This window comes from Apis dorsata, unplaced genomic scaffold (genome assembly GCF_000469605.1).
Source record: "Apis dorsata unplaced genomic scaffold, Apis dorsata 1.3 scaffold_82, whole genome shotgun sequence".
Taxonomy (NCBI): domain Eukaryota; kingdom Metazoa; phylum Arthropoda; class Insecta; order Hymenoptera; family Apidae; genus Apis; species Apis dorsata.
Window position 1 is genome coordinate 255,624 of NW_006263380.1, and position 4,992 is coordinate 260,615.

General features: G+C 34.7%; 1 long non-coding RNA gene across 1 annotated transcript in view; it reads left to right on the plus strand.

The window, feature by feature from the left end:
* Window positions 1–3,632, plus strand: part of LOC116184979 — a 3,833-nt gene extending 201 nt beyond the window's left edge. The window contains exon 2 of the long non-coding RNA XR_004149665.1: window positions 4–3,632. This is a non-coding gene — a long non-coding RNA (uncharacterized LOC116184979). The remainder of the gene's footprint in view (window positions 1–3) is intronic.
* Window positions 3,633–4,992: the final 1,360 nt, after the last annotated feature.

A 4,992-nucleotide genomic window follows, 5' to 3' on the forward strand; every position in this document is an offset into this window, starting at 1 on the left:
AAGACGTACGAGGAGGAGGAGGAGGAGGAGAAGAGCGAGAGAACAGAGAGCACGAGCGGCGTTTTCAAAATGTTGTATACATATACACGCATGTACAAACACGTGACGCGTATATACACGCGTGTTACACGGACAATGCGTTTTTCCGCGACATACATTCACACACACACACATACACATATAGATATAATCCAATCGCGGTAATATCGACTTTGCATTCAAAGTTTCTATTTTTTTCTTTGGAGCAATTTTTTTTAATCGAATTCAAAAACACACATGGATACATACATACACACACACGTACGTATTCTCCCTCCGATGGCGATGCTTTTTTGTTTTGCACGTGGAAAGCTTTCTTTCGTTACTTAATATCGTGTAGAAAGAAGAGAAAAATGAAACGATGGAAGAGGAAAATTTATTATATACGGAGAGAACAAAGGAGAGCGAGGGGAATTAATAATGAAAGGGAAATAAAATAAAAAAGAGTAAAATAAAATAAAATAAAACGGAAGTACGAGATGGAGGGGCAGAAGATCGATGTTCGCGGGATTAAAAGAAAGAGAAATTTAAAAAAAAGGGGGGGAGAAAAAATGAGAATAAATGGAGCAAACTGAAAGGCGGAAGTTGAAATCGAAATAGGAGGCGGCTCGTGGTGAGTTTGTTGAATTTTTGGGAATTCGAACGATCGCGTCACGGAACAACTCGTTATAGCTCGTTTTCGACTGAGAGCACTTTCTTTTCTTTTTTTTTTATTGCTTACAAGAAAAGAGGAAATAAAAAGAAAAAAAAAGAACCCACGAGAGATATCGTACGTGTTAAAAATTGAAAAAAAAAAAAGCAAGGGCTGAATGAAAAGATCGAACGATCGATGACGAACGAATTAGGTATATGGGAGAACAAAGAAAAGGAAACTAATAGAAATACAATTCTGAGTGCCACCTATACCGAATAAAACTGCAATGTCCTTTATACAGACAACCAAAAAAAAAAAAAAAGAAAAAAAGAAAAAAAAGAAACAAATTAATAAATAAATATATATAAAAGGAAATTGACGAGAAAATATGGGACAAGCGAGAAAATGGGGAAAATTATTAATATGAGAGAGAATTTAGATAATTACTAATATTATATTATTATTATGATCATTCTTACGATTATTATTATTATTGTTATTATTATTATATTATATTATTATATTATTATTGCCATAAAGTAGGGAAGAAACGCAAGCGCGATGGGGAGGAGGCGAAGATTATAGAAAATACCGATGGTATGAAAATGGTTGACAAAAAAAAAAGAAAGAAAGAAAGAAAGAAAGAAAGAAAGAAAGAAAAGAACAAGAGAAAGAAACAACAATTGCCTGCGCAATAACGGTATATATATGTGTATATACATGTTATACGTACATTTGCTCGTGTACGTATATACACTAGTGCCGTGTGTATGCGTATACACGTTGTAAAAAAAAAAAAAAAATTTTTTACAAGATATATCTCGAATATTAATTGATAACTTCTAAGCGTACGTTGGTTTCTCTTCCTCACTTTTCGTTCTCGACCTCCCGAGTGTTTACTTTTTTTCACCCCCGTTCGGCGATTTATCACGCAATGATAAGGGTGGAAAGCGATGATCGATGATTCTCGATCGTTCTTTCTTATACGATAATCCGTTTTCTTCTGAGAGCGAGCTGACAACTCTAGAGAAGATTTTTCTTCCCACTTTAAGATATTATTATTATTATTTTGCCAATGAGAGGATGTCGAGATTCAACACGATTGCTAAAAGGAAAAAAAAAAAAAATTCTTGACAATAATTTGGAAATTAATAATTTGATTACTCGATATCGAAATATTGATCGATATCGTCACATATCACTTTGAAGAATGAAAAATCGAAGATTGAAACTTTCTTTGTTGTCGATCGAAACGAGTTATAATAGAAATGAACGAAATGTATGTAAATTTAAAAAAAGGAGAAAATATAGGTCGTAATAAGGGACAAGTGTGGAAAGGAAGAAAAGACGAAGGGATGAAAAGAAAGAAGTTTGCTCGATCGAGGATCATCGATCACGGATTCGTTCTTTGCTCAGTATTTTAGGCTGTAAATGATACCGATACATTCGATGTAACGATTAAATGAAATCGTAGAGTTACTTTGTAACGAGAGAGGAGCAGCGGCGCAGCGCTAAAGAGAAGCAGCTTTTTAATTACAAATAGCAATTATCTTTGATTATTACCAGTAGTACACGCAGCACACGTGGATTTTCGCACTTAGGTACACGGCGAAACGAATGCGGATTTATTGTTCTTTATAGAAAAAAAAAAAAAAAAAAGGAAAAAAAAAATAAAAAAGAATAATGGATGTTCAGAACATGGTCCAAAAAAGAGGACAACAGTGATCACAAAAAGAGAGAGAGAAAAAAACAAAAACAATAACTTTTATTCGTTTCTAAAATTAATATTCATATCAGTGGAACATTCGTTACGAATCTTTTCTTTTTTTTTTTTTTTTTTTTTTTTTTTTTTCTTTAAACAAAATCGATGAAAATTGTTTCCAACGTTTTCGCGACGATTCAATGATTCTGAAAATCGTTCTGCGACGAGATATGGAAAAGTTTATTCGAAAAGATTAATTATTTCATTTCGAATGATTTCGAAATCGAAGAAACGACGCTTAATTTTAATCCAAGTGTGATGAACGATGAATGCACAACGATAAATAGAATTTTTATTTCTAAGGAATCAGCTTGTCAAACGTCGAAAGTGTCTACATTACCTGTTCATTTTCAAATCGTTGATCAATGTATCTGTCCAAGAATGAAGAGAAAAAAACAGTAAAAAATTCTCTTATGTTTCTTAGATCCGATTTTTCTTTACCAGTCGTTAAAAAATATAGCATATCCGACGATATTTCGATAGATCGAGTCACTGCTGTTCTCGAAATCTACGCGAACCGATCTATGTGAAGATGCGAGACGAGAGCTCTTAGTATTTCTTTTAGTATTTCTTTTTTTTTTTTTTTTTTTCCCTCCCCCCTCGAGAAATGATAATTTCCTCCCGCTTGGGTTGAAAAAAAAAAAAAAAAAAAAAAAAACGATAGAGAAAAGAAAAGAGCCGGATACCAAAAGACGTCCATTGCATCATTCCCTTTGGAGGATAATTTCGCGATAATTATTGATTAATAATTTCAGATTCAAACTTCGTACATCCTTTTGAACATCGAATTTTTGCGAAGATTTTTTAGGATAAACACGAGTGAATAATAAATACCCATCGACATAATTCGAATACATCTTCGACGAATCGAAACGTAAAAGCGTTGTAAATTTGAAAATTTTTTACTCGCGACGACGCGAAAGATGCATTTATTCGTTTCCCCGAGAGAAATATATTCGACGACGCGTAACTTTGTTAAGTGTTTGACGGGATTTGATGAACTCTTTTCTATGTTGAATAACTGATAGATGAAGAATTTCGAAGGAAAAAAGAAAAAAAAAAAAAGACAACTGTTCAGTAGGAAGATCGACTCGATGATGCAAAAAAAAAAAAAAACGCGATTCACATCAGAGATCCGCTCTTTTTTTCTGACCGCAAGAATATCAAAATCGAGAGAAGCAAAAAAAAAAAAAAAAACGCGATTCACATCAGAGATCCGCTCTTTTTTTCTGACCGCAAGAATATCAAAATCGAGAGAAGCAAAAAAAAAAAAAAAAAATAAGAAGAAAAATATACTTCACCTTCCGACAGGAAGTTTTCAACGTAAGTTTTCGCTTTTAAAGTGTTAACATCTGTTCGAATGTTAAACTTCTCAATTTTTCAAATTAAAAGGAAGTAACGAATCGAATTTAGGAAGTATCGAACAAAATTTACATGGAATCCCATCGATTCCAGGAAAGAAGTTTGCAACGCTTCTATCCTAACGCAATCTAACGACGATAAGAACAAGAAACAGAGAAAGAGGGAAAACTTGCGTTACAAACTTTTGAACGAACGATCAAATCGATATGAAACTTCCCCAACGATCAACGAGAAACCCTCCCAAACTAGAATTCGAAGTATACTTCAAATTCCTTCAAAATCCACCGACTCTAATCCCATCTCGAGTTTCAAAAACATCAAAATTTCGAGATCAATCCTCTCTGAGCCAACTTCCTCCAGAGACTTACTCGAATCTTATCATCACTTCGTCCTTCTTCGTCGATCTTTTTCTCCCCTCGAACTTCTTTCTTTCTTTCTTTCTTATTTTCCCGCAACCCCCTTCCCCTCGCACGAACGTCCTTCTCGAAATTAACAATTTTCACTCTCGACTATTGTATTCGTATTCAAGGATAAATCGCTGGATCGACACGCGCGCAATCACACACATAAAAAAGAAAAAAAAGAAAAAAAAAAAGGATCGACACGTACACACCGAGTCATCGATCGATATAATTATAATTCGTATGCGAATGCGTATTGTAAAAGTATATTCGTTTTTTTTTTTTAATCGAAGCTGCCTCTCGCTTTTGAATTCTACCGCGGCCGACCGAGAGAGGGAGAGAGATAGAATAAATGGGGCGAGAGAAAAAGGGGTAGGGAAGGGATCGAGACGAAGGATCTTTGTTCGAGGTAGGATCCGTGCCAGGATCGACACGACGACAGGCTGTGCGACGGGATTCCGTCAAAGGGTGTTCCTCGATCGACGATTTCGACAAAAAATTCCAATTGCGAAATTGGAATTTTTTTTTTTTCTTTTTTCATTTTTTCTGTCTCTNGGGTCACGTTCGAGGGTAGATTACTCGAGGATCGATCGCAGAGGGTTGAAGACACTTCTTGAGTAATTCTCCGTGGGAGGGTTTTTGTAAAAATTGTTGAAAGTATATATTCATTGTTAGATAATATCGTGCGTATATTCCTTAATATAAATTTGTAATTTCCAAGTTTGTTTTAATTAAGGGAGGGAGGGGGGGGGTGGGGATTCGTAAAGTGGAATTTGTGATTTAATCCAATTTCG